The sequence below is a fragment of the Chiloscyllium plagiosum genome, unplaced genomic scaffold (assembly GCF_037043375.1).
Source record: "Chiloscyllium plagiosum isolate Xiang-an unplaced genomic scaffold, Cpla_swu_hap1 HiC_scaffold_4, whole genome shotgun sequence".
Taxonomy (NCBI): Eukaryota; Metazoa; Chordata; class Chondrichthyes; order Orectolobiformes; family Hemiscylliidae; genus Chiloscyllium; species Chiloscyllium plagiosum.
In genome coordinates, this window is record NW_028270142.1 from 140027662 (window position 1) to 140050262 (window position 22601).

Here is a 22601-nt window from a genome sequence, read left to right on the forward strand (position 1 = left end):
TTACAAGCAGAGCATTCTACAGAAGGTTAATTCCAATCTCAAAATTTAAATGTTAGTTTAAGCTTCACTGCACGTGGTTGGTTTTTTTCCCCTTATGTGTTTTTTGAAGTATGATGTGAATCGAATATCCAATGTGAGCAGCTGCACAGGAGTGATCCGTTGCCTGGCAGCTTGTGGGAAACATTTCCAAATATTTATACCACTGGACCCTCAAAGGGATAGACTGATAATTTCGTATTTTATCTGCAAGCCTTGAGGTATTCAGTCAGTTTGTTTTGGGATATGCTGCCATAAACAGTCAATGAAAGCAGAAAAAGCTTGTTCAAATGAGGAAGCTACAAAAATAGATGAGAAGAATCATTGACACCATGATGAATTTTTGTAAACCAGTGATACAAGTGGGCAGACATGCCAATGTACATCATGGTTGAAGGGAAGAGGGACTGAAGCAGAGCTCCGCTCACACATGTACTCAAGCACAAAAAACAAGGAAATCTGTACAAATGCTGAAAATCTTGGCAGCAGACATTGATTGCCATCGAGAGTTTTAGTGATTGAAAACAGCTGATGCAATTATAAGTCATTTTCGACCATTAGAAATTAAAAGGTGGTACAGGAAATGACCTGAGGTTTTTTAACAATAAGTTGAAAAATGTTGGTATGCATTACTAGTGGTAGGACCACCTAACCAAGGAATCCCTGAGGTGACTACAAACACATGCCAAATCCACAACGACAGTGGTACATATTAAGGTGTAATGAACACTGCACTGTTCCATTGTAAATTCTTCAACATAACCAGTGTATCAGTGGTTTGACTCAGATTATAGTTACTTTTATAACGTCCTCAATTTTATAAGGAATTCAAATGTACTTCAGTTTCATGATTATTATCTGATTCACTGTTAGTGAGTCAATTTTTTTTTCTGGAGGTTCATAGTACAAATTTCTAACTATTTTTTAAAAATTATATAATGAAATAATTCATATTTATAAATTAAATAAAATTCTGTACATGATAGCCTTAACTAACAATCCTAACATTATTTCTATTAGATTGTCTTTTAAATAAATGAAATACAAAAGATAATAAAATCAACATGATGTTTTGTAGGAGAAAAAATGCAATGAATGATTGGCTAGTAGTTCCAGCAGTAAAGCTTTGTTCTCCTATTCAAAGGACCTTGTATCCCATCTTCTGCTGGTATGCGCAAGTCTTGCCAGTTTTTAGCTTTGCTGCTGGATAAAACACTGCAGGGCAGTTTACTGCTTCATCTCAATGATGTTTGCCAAGAATATTTTAAACTATTTCCGGCAACTAATGTCACATAATGAATCTAGTTTGCTGAGCCTGTTCTTCAATGCAAAATTGAACCATGCATTCTATACTGTACACTTGCATGTCAATGCATTCTCTGCTTATGAATTGATGAACAAGTAAAGGTACAACTGAGTACTTCAGCTCCATGGATAATATATGCAGTTCTTCTGAAAGGACAACTATTCTACTATTCCTGACAGCAAAGACAGAATTTTCCCATCTTGAATTGAGACAGAATACACACAGTGAAAAATGGCCCCTCTGTTGTGTGTACAGAAATCCCATCACTGTTTCTGCTTTTCACTGTTTACCCAAGGGCAATGGAAGGACCAAGCCTCAGAGCTCATCCAGTCCAATTAGCAAAGCAGTTTGAATCATTGTAGAACCTGTCCATGATAGGTTTACCAATTTCCACTGAGGTGATGAGAGTTTAATACATATAGGGAATCAGACCAGCTCAGTAGAAATGGGGATAGGATCAACTGTAAGCTTATGTAAGATGATGTGGATCAAAATGACAGAGTAAAACATGACTGACAGCTCCTACCCAATTACATAAAAGTATGCTGAATTTAAAAAAAAGCGTTACCATCCTAACCTGCACTGGGATCCATGTCTATTGCTACCTCTGAAAAATAGAAATTTGAACATTGACAACTTCCCCAACATAACAACAAAGGCAGCCATCTCTGGGATTTTGCAAATGCAGATTCCCCAAGAAACACGAAACAAAGATTCCTCTGTATGCTTTTCCAGAATGCAAGCAGAGTCAGCTTCAAAGGGAAATCATGTCTGACTAATACATTAAAGTTTTTTGAGCAAGTCTCAACCCAGAGTGGATAAAAGGGAACCAGTTGATATGTTGTATTGGGACTTCTAGAAGGCGGTCAACAAGGTACCTCACAAAAGGTTAAGTCATAGGATAAGGGCCCACGGTGTTGGAGGCAGTATATTGATATAGACAGAGAATTGGCTAATGAGCAGGAAGCAGAGAGTAGGAATGAAGGGTTCTTTTTCTGGATGGTGACCTGTGACTAGAGGGTCTCCACAGGGATTAATGCTGGGACTGCAAGTGTTTACAATAAATATAAATTACTTGGAGCAAGGAAGTAAATGCCAAATTTGGAGACAACACAAAAGTAGCTGGAAAGGCAGACTATAAAAGGGATACAGTTTACAGAGAGATAAATGAGTGGGCAAAAAGTTGGCAAATGGAATATAATGTGAAAAAATGTAAAGTTGGTCATTTTGGAAGTGAGAACAAATGCACAGAATTTTATTTCAATGAAAAACAAACTGCAGAAAGCTGCAATGCAAAGGGACTTCAGGGTACTTGTGCACGGAACACAAAAAGTTATCACACAGGTGCAGCAGGTAATGTGGACGGCTAATGGAATGTTGGCCCTGATTTCAAGTGGGTTGAAGTTTAAGAGTTGGCAAATCTTACTGCAAATGTACAAGGTGCCAGTTAGACTATATCTGGAGTACTGTGAGCAGTTGTGGTCTCCTATTTAAGGAAAGACATCATTTCATTGAAGACAGTTCAGAGAAGATTTAGAATGAACCCTTGGCAGGGTAAATATTGAGAGGATATTTCCCTGTTGGGAGAGTCTAGAACCAAAGGATATTGTCTCAGAGTAAAGGTGCACCAAATTAAGACTAAGATAAGGAGGAATTTCTTCTCTCAAAGGGTTGAGAGTTTTTGTAACTCCTTGCCACAGAGAGCTGTGGGAACACAGTCCTTGTGAATGTTTAAGGCTGAGATAGATAGATTTTTTTAATTTCAAAAATATACTTTATTCATAAAATAATTTGATGGTCTGTACAGTTGGTCATGCCATACATATGTAAACATGTACATACAGAGATCAGAATTTATCATTTTTTTACAGGTCTGTACATTTTTCAATCATATGCCCATATAATTAGCTGAGGCGTCAGCAGAGCCCAAATGACTGCATGGGCCCCCTGTTCTTCGTTAGGCAGGCAGACTTTACACAGTGGTCTTTCCCCACCGCGCCTTGGCGGCAGCTGCCCCAAGCTTCAGCACGTCCCTCAACACGTAGTCCTGGACCTTGGAATGTGCCAGTCTGCAGCACTCAGTCGGGGTCAACTCCTTCAGCTGGAAGATCAGCAGGTTTCGGACCACCCAGAGAGCGTCCTTCACCGAGTTGATGATCCTCCAGGCACAGTTGATGTTCGACTCGGTGTGCGTCCCGGGGAACAGGCCGTAGAGCACGGAGTCCCGCGTCACGGCGCTGCTCGGGACGAACCTCGACAAACACCACTGCATTCCTCTCCAGACTTCCTCTGCATAGGCACATTCCAGAAGGAGGTGTGTGACAGTCTCGTCCCCCCCGCAGCTGCTTCGAGGGCAGCATACGGTGCAGCAGAGAGTCCGGGCGTGCATAAAGGATCTCACAGGCAGAGCCCTTCTCACCACCAGCCAAGCCATGTCTTGGTGCTTGTTGGAAAGTTCTGGCGATGAGGCATTCTGCCAAATGGCTTTGACAGTCTGCTCAGGGAACCGCTCTCTCCTTTTCCCGAAGGGTCTCAAGGACACTACGTGCTGACCACTTCCTGATGGACTTGTGGTCAAAGGTGTTTTTCTTCATAAACTTCTCCACGAAGGACAGGTGATACGGAACGGTCCAACTACTCAGAGCGTTCCGCGGCAGCGAGGCCAGGCCCATCCTTCGCAACACCGGGGACAGGTAGAACCTCAGTACGTAGTGACACTTGGTGTTTGCGTACCGGGGATCCACGCACAGCTTGATGCAGCCACACACAAAGGTGGCCATCAGGGTGAGGGTGGCATTGGGTGTATTTTTTCCCCCGTTGCCCACTTCTTTGTACAGCGAGTCCCTTCGGACCCGGTCCATCTTTGACCTCCATATAAACTGGAAGATGGCCCGATTGACTGCAGCGGCACAGGTTCTGGGAATAGGCCAGACCTGTGCCACGTATAATAGCAATGACAGTGCCTCACACCTGATGACCAGGTTTTTTCCCGCGATGGAGAGCGACCGTAGCGTCCATCTGCCCAGTTTCTGCTTCACTTTGCTGATACTCTCCTCCCAAGACTTGGCGCACGCCCCAGCCCCTCCAAACCAAATACCCAGCACCTTCAGGTGGTCGGTCCTGACGGTGAAGGGGATCGAGGATTGGTCAGCCCAGTTCCCGAAGAGCATGGCCTCGCTCTTGCCTCGGTTTACCTTGGCCCCCGAGGCCCGTTCGAACTGGTCACATATGCACATGAGTCTGTGCACGGACAGCAGATCCAAGCAGAAAACGGCGACGTCATCCATATACAGGGAGGCCTTAATCTGCACGCCCCCGCTGCCAGGAATAGTCACCCCTCTCAGGCTCGCATCCTTCCTGATGGACTCGGCAAATGGCTCTATGCAGCACACAAACAAGGCAGAAGAGAGAGGGCAGCCCTGCCTGACTCCAGATCTGACTGGGAAGCTATCTGATTCCCACCCATTGATTGAGACTGCACTGACAATGTTGGTGTAGAGCAGTTTGATCCAATTGCAGATTCCCTCCCCAAAGCCCATTTTGGAGAGAACATCTCTCATATACCTGTGTGATATCCTGTCAAAAGCTTTCTCCTAGTCCAGGCTGATCAGGCAGGTGTCCAACCCCCTGTCCTGCACGTAGGCGATCGTATCCCTGAGGAGTGCGAGACTCTCAGCGATCTTCCTGCCCGGCACAGCACAGGTTTGGTCAGGGTGAATCACCGACCCTAGAGCAGACCTGACCCGGTTGGCGATTACCTTTGACAGAATTTTGTAATCCGCATTCAACAGTGAGATTGGTCTCCAATTTTTGAGTTCCTCCCTCTCCCCCTTCCGCTTGTAGATGAGGGTGATGATGCCTTTCCTCATGGATTCACTCATGGTACCTGCCCGAAGCAGACTGACATACACCTCCAGCAGGTCCTGGCCAATCAAGTCCCACAGAGCGGAATAGAGCTTGACCGGTAAGCCGTCGCTTCCGGGAGTTTTATTCTTTTCGAAGGACTCGTGGGCCTTGGTCAGCTCGTCCAGAAATAGCGGCTGGTCCAGCCTCTCCCGTGTTCTGTCGTCTAAGACCTCCGTGATAGAGGACAGGAACAACTGAGAGGCCGTGCTGTCGGTCTGCTTCGCGTCATACAGACTGGCATAGAAGGATTTACTGATCCTCATGACGTCAGCCTGAGATGACGTTATCGAGCCATCTTCTTCCTTCAGGCTGCTGAGCACGGAGCTCTCTTTGTGCACCTTCTGGAAAAGAAACGTGAGCACGTCTCGTCCTGCTCCACCGAGTGGACCCTGGACCAGAAGATTATCTTGGAGGCCTTTGAAGCAAAGAGCGAGGCTTGCTGGCCCTTCACCTCCTTGAGGTCCTCCGTGACATCCACTCCCATCGTCTGCAGCAGGAGCAGGTTCTGCATACTTTCCTGGAGCTGGGACAGTTTTCCCTGCCTCTCTCTCACCTCCTGAACACCTTTGAGGATGAAGAACCTCTTGATGTTCCCTTTTACTGTTTCCCACCAGTCCGCTGGGGACTCAAAGAGGGGCTTCACGGTTCTCCAACCTGCGTAGTCCCTCTTGAGCTCCTCAATGTTTCCCGGGGTCAACAGCTTTGTGTTCAGCTTCCACGTTCCCTTACCAGCCCGCTGCTCGTCCTGTAGGTGACAGTTGGCCAGCAGGAGGCAGTGGTCAGAGAAGAACACCGGCTTGACGTCGGTGGATCTGACCGAGAGCGTTCGGGACACAAACAGGTAATCTATCCTTGAGCGGATAGACCCGTCTGCCCGTGACCAGGTGTATCTACGCTGCGCTCCGTCTGCAGGGATGCTGAAGACGTCGTGCAGCTTGGCTTCTTTTACCGTGTCAATCAGGGCTCTGGACGTGGCGTCCAGTTTACTGTCCCCCCCGCCGGATCGTCCATCTGCATCAATGATACAGTTGAAGTCTCCGGCCAGAATGATCGGCCTGGACGTAGCCAGCAACAGTGGAAGCTGCTGCAGGACGGCCAACCGTTCACTCTTATCCACTGGGGCATACACATTAATCAGTCTCAGGGGAGCATTCCTGTACATGACGTCGGCAACGAGGAGGCGCCCGCCCACCACCTCCTTAACCTCGGAGATGGTAAGGTTGCCTCCTCGCAACAGGATACCCAGGCCGGAGGCGCGGCTATCATTGCCCCCCGACCAAACTGACGGCCCATGGGCCCACAAGCTCGACCATCTCCTGTAGCTGCTGAGGTGCGGTATCCCACACTCCTACAGAAACAGGACGTCGGCTTTAACGTTGGCCAGGATGGCCATTGTAGAAACACATCGCATAGCCGATTTGATGCTACGCACATTGATGCTGGCAATTTTTAACCCCATTTTAACAGTTTACAAGGTTGACACTGTCCATTTGTTGCTGGTCTTGCCCCTCTGGGGTAGCTGTGTGCATCCCCGTGGTGACGGCAAACTGCTGGACCCTCCCAGGGCTGAGGTAGCTGTCCGGCTCCACGCTGAAGCCATTTCCCCGCTCTGGTTTCTTCGGGTCGGGCCCAGGCTCTGCATAGTCCAGTTCTCCATCTGACAGCGGGGTTGTCACAGGACCGCTGCTCCCAGTTACCTGGAGCTGTGGGCCGATGGGTACTTCTTGGTTCGCACCGGGTGGGGCGAGGGCTGAGATAGATTCTTGATCAGTAAGGGAATGAAGTGTTACCAAAAAAAAGGAAAGTGGACATGAGGAATGTCAAGGGGTGGTGGTTAGATTGTCTCTTTTCATTGATGGTTATTGCTTGGCATTGTGTGGCACATATGCTACTTGCAAATGCATCAGGCAGTGAAGAAGGCAAATGGTATGTTGGTCTTCATAGCAAGATAGTTTGAATACAGGAGCAGGGTTGATAAGACCAAACCTGGACTATTGTATGCAGTTTGGTCTCCTTAACTAAGGAAGGATCTTCTGGCTATTGAGGCAGTTGCTTCTTGAGATGGAAGAACCAATGTATGAAGAGAAACTGGATTGGTTCGGATGATATTCACTGGGGTTTAGAAGAATGAGGGGGAATCTCATAGAAACCTGTAAAATTCTCTTAGCATGAGACAGGCTAAATGCAGGAATGATGTTCCAATAATTTTTTTCATTCGATTTGATTTGATTTATTATTGTCAAATGTACCGAGGTGCAGTGAAAAGTATCATTTTGTGTGCTAACCAGACAAATCATACCTTACATTATTATATCAGGGTAATAGAACAAAATGCAGAATAGTGTTACAGCTACAGACAAGTTGCATAGAAAGATCAACTCTAATATATGAGATGTCCATTCATAAGTCCGTTAACAGTGGGGAAGAAGATATTCTTAAACCTATTGATACGTGTTTTCAAACTTTTGTATTTTCTGCCCGATGAAAGAAAGTGGAAGAGAGTATAACTGGTGTGGTAGGGATCTTTGATTATATTGGCTTGCTTCCTGAGGCAGTGGGAAGTGTAGACAAAGTCAATGGAAGGAAGGTTGGTTTCTGTGATGGACTGGGCTGCATTCACAACTCTATTTTCTTGCAGTCTTGGGCAGAGCAGTTCCCATACCTGGTAGGATGTTTTCTATGATGCATCTATAAAACTTGGTAAGAGTCATTACGAGCATGCCGTATTTCCTCAGCCTTCTGAAGAAGTAGAGGTGTCGCTATGCTTTCTTGACTGTAGTGTCAACGTGGATGGACCAGCACATATTGTTGGTGATATTTACTTGTCGGAACTTGAAGCTCTCAAACACCTCCACCTCAGCGCTGTTCTTCCTGAATTCACCAACTTCCTGAAGTTGATGACCAGCTCCTTCATTTTGAAGAAATTGTGGGAGAGATTGTTATCTTTATGCCAAGTCACTAAATAGAGTGCAGAATCAGAGGCATGCAGTTTAAGTATACAGGGTAGGCCATTTAGGACTGAGATAATGAGAATTTTTTTTTATCTAAAGAGTAGTGAGCATGTGCAGTTCTCTACTACGAAAAGTACTTGAAGCCAGAATATTGAATATTTTTAAGAAAGAGTGAGTTCTTGGGGCTAACGGGATCAAAGGGGAGAAAGCAGGAACAAGGTACTGAGTTGGATGATCAGCCTGATCATATTGAATGATGGAGTAGGCTTGAAGAGCTGAATGAGTCAAGATTAGAGTGGTGTGGGAAAAGTACAGCAGGTCAGGCAGCATCCAAGGAGCAGGAAAATCGATGTTTTGGGCAGCAGCACTTCATCAGGAATGGCTGGATGGCTTGAAGGGCTGAATGGCCTATTCTAGCTCCAGTTTTCTGTTTCTGTGTTTCTGTGGTCTCCGCAGTACTTATCCTTCATTTATTATTTACCCTAGGTAAGGTAACTGTGCTTTTGTTAACTTATTTTTGGCAAGATACATCACCAAATCAGCTGATTCTAATCTTCAAAATAGATCTTCAAATTGCTCCAGTATTTCAGTACTTACATAAGCTAAACTATAGATTTGGATAAATGGCTACCATGTGATTAATCAATCTCTGGAAAATGGCTGGGGTATTTCTTAGCCCAGGTAGTGTCATTTGGGACTCAAAAGGACTGTCTCTGGTGTGACAAAATCCAATATCTCTAACTTAGGGTGTTAAAGGAAAAAGAAATGTGCATTAGTAAGCACTCTGGCATTTCCAACTGCTTCAAACCTGCTCCTCGGATGCTGCCTGACCTGCTGTGCCTTTCCAGCACCACTCTAATCTTGACTCTGATCTCCAGCATCTGCAGTCCTCACTTTCGCCACTTCAATATAGTCTTCCAAGTGAGGAATTGGACAGGAATTTAAATTTTCATACTGCATTGACCTTTCTAGAGTCAATGTAGAATCTGATTGAACCATCAGGTTTAAACACAAAAATTATTGGGAAACTGCAGTTTTGTTGTTTTGACTGAGTTCAGATCAGTGGTGGATTGGATTTCTGCTTCTATTTGGGCCTGTTTCTCTGCACTAAAGCAATAAGGATGCTGTTTTATAGAAGATGATACACCTACATCTACATCACGTATAGCTAAAGGTTTACATCCCTGTTTGTCCCAGCAGACTCCTTTAAATCCTATAAGTAGCTATTTTATGTTCCACCATTCATTTGCTTCCGAGTTTAAAAGTATAGTGTATAATTTCTGTAGTAGTTCAGTGTTAGCAAAATGGATAGTAGAATTATCAATTTGTGAATTGCTCAGGCCTTTTCCTATGTCATTCTCACTATCCCTTTCATCCAGCACTACCCTTACTTCCTGATGTATCTGGACCTGCTTACCCACCTCTGGTGGTGGCACTTCTTTGACATATTGATGTGATACAATCTATTATTTATTTGGCGGCCCAAATATCAGTTAAATAATCTACTTGCATTTCTTCCTGATCATGATGCTCTAAGGTGTTCTTGAGCTATTTTGTAGGCACCTGTGAGAAGTAAAGGAGGACATTAGCCTGGATGATGTGGAATTTGTATGGGTGGAGCTGCGGAACACCAAAGGGAGAAAGATGTTACCGGGAGTTGTGTACAGACCACTACACAGTAGTTGTGAGGTTGGAGATTGTATCAAATAGAAAATTAGAGATGTATGCAGTAAGGGTACAGCAATTATTATGGGTGACTTCAATTTATATATTGATTGAACTAACTAAACTGGTAGCATTGCGATGGAGGAGGATTTCCTGGAATGTATGAGGGCTGGTTTCCTTGACCAATCTGTCCAGGAACCAACTAGAGAGCAAGCTATCCTAGATTGAGTATTGTGTAATGAGGGAGAATTAATTAGCAACCTTATGATGCAAGATCCTTTGGGGGAGAGTGACCATAATATGATAGAATTATTCATTAAGATGAAGAGTGACATAGTTAAATTGGAGATTAAGGTCCTGAAATTTAAGAAAACTAACTTTGATGTTATGAGACATGCATTGGTTAGAATAAGCTGGCCAAGGATACTTAAGGGGTTAACAGTGGATAGGCAATGGCAGACATTTAAAGAACACATGGATGAATTTCAACAATTGTACATCTCTGTCTGGTGTAAAACAGGGAAAGTGGCTCAACCATGGCTAACAAGGAAATAAGATATAGTGTTAAAGCCAAAGAGGAAGCACATAGATTGGCCAGAAAAAGCAGCAAACCTGAGGACTGGGAGAAATTTAAAATTCAACAGAGGATAACAAAAAGTTTAATTTGGAAGTGGAAAATAGAATATGAAAGTAAGCTTGCAGAAAACATAAAAATTGACCGCAAAAGCTTCTATAGATATGTGAAAAGAAAAAGACTGGTGAAAACAAGTGTAAGTCCATTGCAGTTAGAATCAGGTGAATTCACAATGGACAACAAAGAGATGGCAGACCAGTTGAACAAATACTTTGGATCTATCTTCGCTAAGGAGGGCAACAAATAATCTTCTGGAAATGCTAGGGGACAGAGGGCCAAGCATGAAAGAGGAACTGAAGGAAATCCTTATTAGTGAGGAAATGGTATTGGGGAAATTGATGGTATTAAAACCCAATAAGTTCCCAGGGCCTGATGCTGTGCATCCCAGGATACTTCAGGAAGTGGCCTTAGAAATAGAAAACACATTGGTGATCGTTTTCCAGCATTCTATAGACTCTGGAAGAGTTCCAATGAACTGGAAGGTAGCTAATGTAACCTCACTTTTTAAAAATTGAGGGAGAAAGAAAGCAGGGAATTATTGGCTGGTTAGCCTGAATCGGTGGTAGGGGAAAATGCTGGAGTCAGTTATTAAGGATGTAATAACTGAGCATTTGGAAAGCAATGATAGAATCAGTCCAAGCCAGCATGGATTCAATAAAGAGAAATCATGCTTGACAAATCTTCTGGAATTTTTTGAGGATGTGACCAGTAGTGTGGACAAGGATGAATCAGTAGATGTTGTATATCTGGACTTGCAAAAGGCTTTAGACAAACTTCCATGAAAGAGATTAGTAAGGTAAATTAAAACTCATGGTATTGGAGGTAATGTATTGATGTGGATAGAGAACTAGTTAACAGACAGGAAGCAGAGAGTTGGAATTAATGGGTCTTTTTCAGAGTGGCAAGCAATGATGAGTGGGGTGCCACAGACTTCAGTGCTGGGACCCCAGCTGTTCACAATATACATTAATGAATTGGATGAAGAAATGTAATGTAAATCTTCAAATTTGCAGATGACACTAAGCTGGGTGGCAGTGTGTACTGTGAGGACGATGCTAAGAGGCTGTAGGGTGACTTGGACAGGCTGGCTGACTGGGCAAATACTTGGCAAATGCAATATAATGTGGATACATGTGAGGTTATCCACTTTGGTTGCAAAACAGGAAGGTAGATTATTATCTAAATGATGGTCGTTTAGGAGAAGGTGAGGTGCAACGACACCCGGGTGTCATGATGGAACAATCGCTGAAGGTTGGCATGCAGGTGCAGCAGGCAGTGAGGAAAGCTAATAGTGACAGGTTTTGGGTATAGGAGTAGAGATGTCTTACTGCAGTTATACAGGGCCTTGGTGAGGCCACAACTTCAGTATTGTGTGCAGTTTTGATCTCCTAGTCAGAGGAAAGACATTCTGGTATTGAGGTTGAGTCCAGCAGATTGATTCCTGGGATGGTAGGACTGATAAAATGAAGAAAGACTGGATCAACTGGGCTTGCGCTTGCTGTAATTTAGAAGAATGAGGGGGGATCTCATAGAAATATGTAAACTACTGATGGGACCGGGCAGGCCAAATGTGGGAACAATGTTCCAGATGTTGGGGAAGTCCAGAACTAGGGGTCACAGCCTAAGAAAAGCAGTGGTTAGCACTGCTGCCTCACAGTGCCAGTTCAATTCCCGCCTCAGGTGACTCTCTGTGTGGAGTTTGCACATTCTCCCCGTGTCTGCATGGGTTTCCTCCGGGTGCTCCAGTTTCCTCCCACAATCCAAAAATCTGCAGGTTAGGTGAATTGGCCATGCTAAATTGCCCGTAGTGTTAGGTGTAGGGGAATGGGTCTCGGTGGGTTGCGCTTCGGAGGTCGGTGTGGACTTGTTGGGGAGAAGGGCCTGTTTCCACACTGCAAGTAATCTAATCTAATATTGGAAATTGTCCAGCCATTTTTACGGGTGGCACGGTGGCACAGTGGTTAGCACTGCTGCCTCACAGCGCCAGAGACCCGGGTTCAATTCCCGCCTCAGGCGACTGACTGTGTGGAGTTTGCATGAGTTTCCTCCAGGTGCTCCGGTTTCCTCCCACAGTCCAAAAATGTGCAGGTTAGGTGAATTGGCCATGCTAAATTGCCCATAGTGTTAGGTGTAAGGGTAAATGTAGGGGAATGGGTCTGGGTGGGTTGCGCTTCGGCGGGTTGGTGTGGACCTGTTGGGCTGAAGGGCCTGTTTCCACACTGTAAGTAATCTAATCTTAAAAAAAAGGGGATAAATCATTCAGGACTGAGATGAGGAAGAATTTCTTCACTCAGGGAGTTGTGAACCTGTGGAATTCTCTACCATAGAAAGCTGTTGGGGCCAGTTTATTAGATATATTCAAGAGGGAGCTAACGTGGCACTTGTGACTAAAGGGATCAATAAGTATGGAGAGAAAGCGGGACCGGGATACTGAAATTGCGTGATCAGCCATGCTCATACTGAATGGTGGTGCAGGCTCGTAGGGCTGAATGGCCTCCTGTTGCTGCAACTATTTTCTATGTCTCTATGTGAGAAGCTTCGGGAACACAGATGTATAGGGCAGATTCCTACTAGAAATAGGCTAAACGTCATTTTTGTCAAGTTTCATCAAGGGTTTTTGTCTGTGACCATGCGTGTTTTCTTGAGCTATTGTCCCAAACTTGCCTCATTAACTATGTACTGTTACCATACAGTGCCGCACTCATTCGATGCTAGCCTGATTCTCCTACCTGCCGTATGTGGCAGTACTCTCCACAGCCAGGTCATCCTGGGATTCTTTAAATCACCTTTGTACACCTGGTCATATACTAGAAGCCCATAGCTGCCCATCACAGTTTGTGACATTTACCCCAGACATGGCAGCTAAAGGGAAATTGAAATCCTGCTGGACAGACAGAAACCTGGAAATTTTGATGGACAGAGTGGTGCAAAGTTGGAGTTGTGGAGGTGGTTGGTCATTTCGTTCCCAGACCAGCAAAGGAAGCCACAATACCTGACACTGTCAGCCTGGTCTGAGATTGTCACCTGGGTCAGTGCAATCTTAACCATCCTGAGGAATACCTGGCAGTGTAGGAAAAAGGTCAATAGCCATCTCTACTCCACCAAGGTTTGATTAGGTTCCCTACAGTGTGGAAACAGGCCCTACAGCCCAACAAATTCACACCAACCTTCTGAAGAGTAACCCACCCAGACACATTTCCCTACATTTACCCCTAACTAATGCGCCTAACACTAAGCAATTTAGCATGTCCAATTCACCTGACCTGCACATCTTTTGGAATGTGGGAGGAAACCAGAGCACCCGGAGAAAACCCACGCAGACATGGAGAAAATGTGCAAACTCCACACAGTCGCCTGAAGCGGTTAAGTGTCACCATCTTCTTTGTGCTACTTTGCATTGACTATCTCTACTACCTGCAACCAATTCCTACCAAGTCTCATGTGCTACAACTCTCATTGTTGCATGCAACATATTCCCTCACTTACTGTCACCCACCCAATACCCTGAGCTACTAACCCTCACAGTATCCACACCTCCTCTTCATTCACTCATGATACCTCACTACCTTTGCCCTACATGAACCAGTGCTAACAGTTCAAACTGAACTCAAGTCCACAAAAATTATTAAATATGAATTCTTTATATATTTCCTTAATTGTTATTATCCATTTCTACTGACCATGCCCATCTCCAACGAGTTTAAGACCTTCACTTTAGAAAAGTCCCTCAATGGAGTAGATTTCATGAGCCAGAATTGAACTCTTCACTCTCAGAAACTTAGGTGCAGTTTCAATTATCTGTTGTACAAGCTGCACACATGGAGAACCATCTTGGGCAGTCCAAAATGAACTCTACTGTTCGACAAATTACATCAGTTTAAGTTGTACACTCATAAATATAATAACGAATTCATTGCTTGTATCAAAGAACTTATCACCCTTAAAGAAGCACTGATTACATTAACAAAGAACTGGTGAACTGCTTGTGTTAACAAAGAGTTGGTTACACTTATGATGTATGTTCACTGCACTTCACAAGCAATCTGTTAGATATTTTAGTCCACTCCTTCAGCAATATTTTAACACACCTCACACTAGGTAAGACTTGAACCCAGACCTCTGGCTCAGATGTAGGTATACTACAGGAAACTCACAAGCAGTTTGTTATCTTGTTTCTAAGCAGTTATTGCACCAGCTTAATCCTCTCTTTCATACCCTACCTAAATGTATCCTGTGTCTAAGCTTTGCTACTATAGCTCTATAATTATGAGTAAATTTACCCATACAATCCAATGACCGACTCACGCTCCACCTGCTTTTACTGGTCTTCTACCTCACGTTGTCACAGTTCTCCAAATCTCATGAAGAAATCATGACCATTTTAAGCCTTGAAATGTGGTCACAATGGAAAAATGTTTAGTTAGAACTGACTTGAAGAATCAAAGATGGTTACAAAGCAGATGGTGCCACTGACTAGGTTTCCATCTGGGAGCACGGCTGTTGGGATTGCACATTATTTTCTCACCATTTAATTTCCAACATGTATTTCTAGTTGGTGATGCTGTTGTCAGGTGCACCAAGTCAAAAAATTACTTCCTAAGGTGTTTCTCAATCCCACAATAATTATCCTGTTCCAGAAGTGCTGTGCAGAAGCAGCTCTTCCTCTTCAATGATACCATGGAATAAATCTCCAGTGATATGGTTATGAACAGCACGTTGTGAGCAGCTGAATCCATATATCACGTGCAGGAATTCAGCATAAATTGTCTTTTTTTCAGGTGACCTACAAAAACTATTTCCAAAGATTAGGTAGTGTAAGACTGAGTGTTAATTGTATAGCCATCATCTTATATTAGTATTTGTATCGTGAATATGTGAGTGCAACACACATAGAGAAGCTTAGATATAATAGAGGTGAGGCATAGAGGACTTTGAACAAGAAGGGATGAATATATTGTATGAATATGTAGTCACTAGGTGAGGTGGTGATTTGGCTCCCTACCAGTCAGTTGCAACAAATATTTTTATTTTTTACCACACAGCGAACATACTTGAATTAACTCATAAACATAATTAACTCGAATCGAAAGGAATGAGCCAATTTACAAGATTTTCTGAAGTGAAATAAAGCAGAATTGTATTACCTATTGACCCAAAGCAAATACATAACATAAGCCAGACACACACACACTCAAACATAAGTAGTAGGCATGAAAAGGATGGAGAGTGTCTGTACAGACTAGAAAGAAAAGATAGTTGCAATTTAAATTTCTTAGAGTCCTTGAGGTGTTGGATTTTAAATCTGAGCCCTGACTGTTTAACTGTTGTCTTGTTTCTTCCATTGTGGTGAATTATATAGATCTTGAGTTCTTTAGTGAATAGTTGTTGATATAAGTGACTTCTTCACTGGTTTTTGAGATTAATAAGAGAGACTGGCAAATAAGTTCTTTTTTACAAATCAATGTTCTCTTATCTGTGTTTTGCTATTCCTTTGTGGATTCTGGTGTCTGGCATCATTGTTATTTCAAGATGGATGCACTGCAGGTGACTTTAATCCCACTTGCAATTTCTAGAAAGATGTGAATCAACTGGGAGATAGAAATCTAAGTTTTTCATTGTCCTTAATAATGCATTGAAGGCTAATTAATTTGTTAAAAATATCTAAGTGTAAGAAAATACTGTCACAAACAAAAGCAGAATTTGCTGGAAAAACTCAGCAGGTCTGGCAGCATCTCATAGAGTGATAGAGATGTACAGCATGGAAACAGACCCTTCGGTCCAACTCGTCCATGCTGACCAGATACCCCAACCCAATCTAGTCCCACCTGCCAGCACCTGACCTATATCACTCCAAACCCTTCCTATCCATATACCCATCCATATGCCTCTTAAATGTTGCAATTGTACCAGCCTCCACCACTTCCTCTGGCAGCTCATTCCATACACATACCACCCTCTGTGTGAAAATGTTGCCCTGTAGGTCTCTTTTATATTTTTCCCCTCTCACCCTAAACCTATGTCCTCTAGTTCTGGATTCGCCCACCCAGGGAAAAATCTTTGACTATTTATTCTATCCATGCCCCTCATGATTTTGTAAACCTCCGTAAGGTCACCGCTCAGCCTCAGACGCTCCAGGGAAAACAGCCCCAGCCTGTTCAGCCTCCCCCTATAGCTCAAATCCTCCAATCCTGGCAACATGTTTGTAAATCTTTTCTGAACCCTTTCAAGTTTCACAACATCTTTCCAATAGGAAGGAAACCAGAATTGCACACAATATTCCAACAGTGGCCTAACCAATGTCCTGTACAGCCGCAACATGACCTCCTAACTCTTGTACTCAATACTCTGACCGATAAAGGAAAGCATACCAAACGCCAACTTCACTATCCTATCTACGAGCGACACCACTTTCAAGGAGCTATGAATCTGCACTCCAAGATCTCTGTTCAGCAACACTCCCCAGGACCTTACCATTAAATGTATAATTCTGGATTAGTGGTGCTGGAAAAGCACAGCAGTTCAGGCAGCATCCGAGGAGCAGTAAAATCGACGTTTTGGGCAAAAGCCCTTCATCAGGAATACAGGCAGAGAGCCTGAAGGGTGGAGAGCTAAGTGAGAGGAGGGTGGGGGTGGGGAGAAAGTAGCATAGAGTACAATAGATAAGTGGGGGAGGGTGGAGTGGATAGGTGGAAAAGAAGATAGGCAGGTAGGACAAGTCATGGGGACAGTGCTGAGCTGGAAGTTTGGAACTGGGGTGAGGTGGGGGAAGGGGAAATGAGGAAACTGTTGAAGTCCACATTGATGCCCTCAGGTTGAAGATGAGGCATTCTCCCTCCAGGCGTCTGGTGGTGAGGGAGCGGCGGTGAAGGAGGCCCAGGACCTCCATGTCCTCGGCAGAGTGGGAGGGGGATTGGAAATATTGGGCCACAGGGCGGTGTGGTTGATTGGTGCGGGTGTCCCGGAGATGTTCCCTTAAGCGCTCTGCTAGGAGGCATCCAGTCTCCCCAATGTAGAGGAGACCGCATCGGGAGCAACGGATACAATAAATGATATTGGTGGGTGTGCAGATAAAACTTTGATAGATGTGGAAGGCTCCTTTAGGGCAGGTGAGGGAGGAGGTGTGGGCGCAGGTTTTGCAATTCCTGCAGTGGCAGGGGAAGGTGCCAGGATGGGAGGGTGGGTTGTGGGGGGCGTGGACCTGACCAGGTAGTCACGGAGGGAACGGTTTTTGCGGAACTCGGAAAGGGGTGGGGAGGGAAATATATCCCTGGTGGTGGGGTCTGTTTGGAGGTGGCGGAAATGTCGGTAGATGATTTGGTTTATGCGAAGGTTGTTAAGGTGGAAGGTGAGCACCGGGGGCGTTCTGTCCTTGTTAGTTGGAGGGGTGGGGTCTGAGGGCGGAGGTGCGGGATGTGGATGAGATGCATTGGAGAGCATCTTTAACCACGTGGGAAGGGAATTTGCGGTCTTTAAAGGAGGCCATCTGGTGTGTTCTGTGGTGGAACTGGTCCTCCTGGGAGCAGATACAGTGGAGGCGGAGGAATTGGGAAAACGGGATGGCATTTTTGCAGGAGGTAGGGTGGGAAGAGGTGTAATCCAGGTAGCTGTGGGAGTCGGTGGGTTTGTAAAAAATGTCGGTGTCAAGTCGTTCGTCATTAATGGAGAGGGTGAGGTCCAGGAAGGGGAAGGAGGTGTCAGAGATGGTCCAGGTAAATTTAAGGTCAGGGTGGAATGTGTTGGTGAAATTGATGAATTGCTCAACCTCCTCGCGGGAGCACGAGGTGGCGCCAATGCAGTCATCCATGTAGCAGAGGAAGAGGTGGGGAGTGATGCTGGTGTAATTACAGAAGATCGACTGTTCTATGTAGCCAACAAAGAGACAGGCATAGCTGGGGCCCAAACGGGTGCCCATGGCTACCCCTTTGGTCTGGAGGAAGTGGGAGAATTCGAAGGAGAAATTGTTAAGGGTGAGGACCAGTTCGGCCAAACGAATGAGTGTGTCGGTGGAAGGGTACTGTTGGGGACGTCGGGAGAGGAAGAAACGGAGGGCTTGGAGGCCCTGATCATGGCGGATCGAGGTGTAGAGGGATTGGATATCCATGGTGATGATGAGGCGTTGGGGGCCGGGGAAACGGAGGTCTTGGAGGGGGTGGATGGCGTGGGTGGTGTCTCGAACGTATGTGGAGAGTTCCTGGACTAGGGGGGATATCATATATTGTATCCGTTGTTCCCGATGCAGTCTCCTCTACATTGGGGAGACTGGACGCCTCCTAGCAGAGCGCTTTAGGGAACATCTCTGGGACACCTGCACCAATCAACCACACCACCCTGTGGCCCAACATTTCAACTCCCCCTCCCATTCTGCCAAGGACATGGAGGTCCTGGGCCTCCTTCACCGCCGCTCCCTCACCACCAGACGCCTGGAGGAAGAACACCTCATCTTCTGCCTCGGAACACTTCAACCCCAGGGCATCAATGTGGACTTCAACAGTTTCCTCATTTCCCCTTCCCCCACCTCACCCCAGTTCCAAACTTCCAACTCAGCACTGTCCTCATGACTGTCCTACCTGCCTATCTCCTTTTCCACCTATCCACTCCACCCTTTCCCCCCCGACCTATCATCTTCATCCCCTCCCCCACTCACCTATTGTACTCTATGCTACTTTCTCCCCACCCCCACCCTCCTCTCACTTATCTCTCCACCCTTCAGGCTCTCTGCCTGTATTCCTGATGAAGGGCTTTTGCCCGAAACGTCGATTTTACTGTTCCTCAGATGCTGCCTGAACTGCTGTGCTCTTCTAGCACCACTAATCCAGAATCTGGTTTCCAGCATCTGCAATCATTGTTTTTACCCATTAAGTGTATAAGTCCTGCTAAGATTTGCTTTCCCAAACTGCAGCACCTCGCATTTATCTGAATTAAACTCCATCTGCCACTTCTCAGCCCACTGGCCCATCTGGTCAAGATCCTGTTGTAATCGGAGGTAACCCTCTTCGCTGTCCACTACACCTCCAATTTTGGTGTCATCTGCAAACTTACTAACTGTACGTCTTATACTCGCATCCAAATCATTTACGTAAATTGTGCAGCATAAAGTGTTAATGTTTTGAATTCAGTGACCCTTCTTCAGAACTGATGGTAGCTGTCACTTAATATTTTACTTATAATGGTGTAATAATATTTGTAACACTATTAGCCAAAGAATTTAACTAGTTTTGCACCAATATTCCAGCTTGTTAGCAACACTACTGATGACACATGCATATAGTACATGTCTGAACAGAAGCAGAACAAACTCCAGATCACTAAAGAATTTTAAGCCTTCATAAAGAGTGACCATTTTATTAACTAAATTACATTGAATCGTGTTGCAGTAAAACCCACCTTTGCTGGCTGTCAAATTCTACAATGTTACATTGGAAAACTATATGTGAAATAGACAAAAACATAATCATCCAAAAATAATTTTTTCTGAGGGAAAGATTTATGAGTTGAGCTGTCATGACTGGGGGAGATATAACTAAAAGGCATAATTTATATATTATCAAAAACGTTATAAAATAATTTGGAGATGCCGATAGAGTTGGTCTCAGTAACGATTTTTCAATGCGGCTTTTGAGTTGACAGTTCACTTCTCGTTGAGTGTGTGACCATTGAGGATTCAAAGCTGGATAGGATTACGCAAGATAATGTAAGTCAAAATAAAAGTCACCATAGTCCTACAGGCCGATTCTCTCATTAAAGAGAGATGGCTGGATGGTTTAATCTGAGAGTTACCATGCCTCAGACAAGGGGAGAGGTTGAGAAGGTGAGTCCTTCATGATAATTTCAGCCAGTGCAGGATTTGAACCTCTCTTGTTTGCCTCATGCTGCATTGCAAACCAGCTATCCAGCCACTGAGTTAACCAACCCTGAGATCAAAACCTACCTAAAATTTGTATTGTGTCACTGTACAATTTTTAATCTTTCCTCCTCCTCTGCTGCCCTCTAGTGTTGATAGTAAACAATAATCATGAATAAAGAAAGGATCCAATTGGGAGTTACACTTACATGAAAAATAGACAGTGATTTATTACCTTTGTATTATCCATTATTGTTTCTAAATCCTTGGACAGAGATTTAGATCAAATTTGAAAAATGATATGGTTAGTAACTAAGAATGCTACTTTGGGGAATAACTTCCCTCTGAAATATTTCTAACATAACCATTGCCAATTTTTTAATGTTTTATTGGTTTGCCAAGTTTTGAAACTATTATATTGAGACATTTATTATTTATCTTAGACTTCTGAAGTTTATCAAGCTTAAAGTTGAAATTCTGTTGTAAGGAGGTATAGTTAGTGATAGATGAACAACCATGGAATTCTTTCAGCAGCTAAAAGACTATTAAAATATTACTCTCAGAGATATGAGCTTAAAAGTGAGAAATCTTGATGTTAACAAGGTTTTCAGTTAAACTTGATGTTAAAAGCCTTTAAGGAGTAAAATATAAAAGATAAACTTGTTACATGCTCCTAGTTTCTCTCATATTTCAATCTGTTCAGACAAGATTCTACTCCCTGCTACTTTGACTTTTGAAAGCCACAGGACTTCTTGTAAAATTTTGCTTTGGTGAGTTGTGATTTCACGACTCAGTGTGTCCCATCTTTCTGGAGGAAGGCGGGAAGCATAATAGTAATCAGACTCTAAGAAGAAAATAATGAGGAAAAAATGAGATTAACCATTGCCATATGCCTATGTATGCAACACTGGGAATTGAGAATTGTGATTGAATGACAAGAGCATCAGGTCAAGTTCTTCAACTCAAATCTGTCCATTTTCATTTCCCTTAAAACTTTTGGGGGGAAGTTTATTGTTCCTCTTTAACACCTCTTTCTGAAAAAAAGCTCAGCAAATTAGCTTGAGACTCTGACTTTTGCTATTTTTATTGAGTTTTTTCACATACGGACTGTGATACATACTCATCCATGGTATTCTCAATGATGGGGAATTCTTGTCCCTTCCGCATGACATCTTTGGGGACAGGAGAATGTTTAATTGAATTGAGTCCTCAGCACTATTCTACCTCAACTTCAATTAGGGCCATGGCATGAAGGTGCGTGGACAACCTTCCCAACTTACTTGCAATTGGAGCCCTCAAGTGGGTAGCTAATGCAGGTTGGTATTGTCCCACCACCAGCATTTTTAAAAATTCATTGCTAGCTAGGCCAGCATTTCTAATTCTGGATCAGTGGTGCTGGAAGAGCACAGCAATTCAGGTAGCATCTGACGAGCAGCAAAATCGACGTTTCAGGCAAAAGCCCTGCTCGTCGGATGCTGCCTGAATTGCTGTGCTCTTCCAGCACCACTGGAATCTGGTTTCCAGCATCTGCAGTCATTGTTTTTACCAGCATCTCTAATTGCCCAGAGGGCAGCTGAAATGTTGACACATTGATTAGATTAGATTACTTACAGTGTGGAAACAGGCCCTTCGGCCCAACAAGTCCACACCGACCCGCCGAAGCGTAACCCACCCATACCCCTACATTTACCCCTTACCTAACACTACGGGCAATTTAGCACGGCCAATTCACCTGACCTGCACATCTTTTGTGACTGTGGGAGGAAACCGGAGCACCCGGAGGAAACCCACGCAGACACGGGGAGAACGTGCAAACTCCACACAGTCAGTCGCCTGAGGCAGGAATTGAACCCGGGTCTCTGGCGCTGTGAGGCAGCAGTGCTAACCACTGTGCCACCGTGCCGCCCACTAATGTGGGTCTGGAGTTACATATAGGCCAGACCAGGTGAATATGGCAGATTTCCTTCCCTGAACGATATTAGTGAGCCAGGTGGGTTTTTTTCCGACAATTGACAGTGGTTTCGTGGTCATCAGGAGATTGCTAATTCCAGAAATTTCTTTCACTGATTGGAAATTCTAACATTTGCCATGGTGGATTCAAATCCAGGTCCATTCGAATATTAGGTAAATTTCTGGATTAATAGTCTTGCAATAATACCATTAGGCCATTGCCTCTCCAATATGGCTTACAAATGCTGGTATGTTTGTCTGCAGATTCACTGGAGAATGGGGTTTTATTCACTGGTAATCAGTGCATGATGT

General features: G+C 44.3%; 1 protein-coding gene across 3 annotated transcripts in view; it reads left to right on the top strand.

Annotated features, from left to right (window-relative positions):
- The window catches only part of stk3 (serine/threonine kinase 3 (STE20 homolog, yeast)), a 449830-nt gene that overhangs the window by 300912 nt on the left and 126317 nt on the right, over positions 1-22601 (top strand). The window lies entirely within an intron of this gene.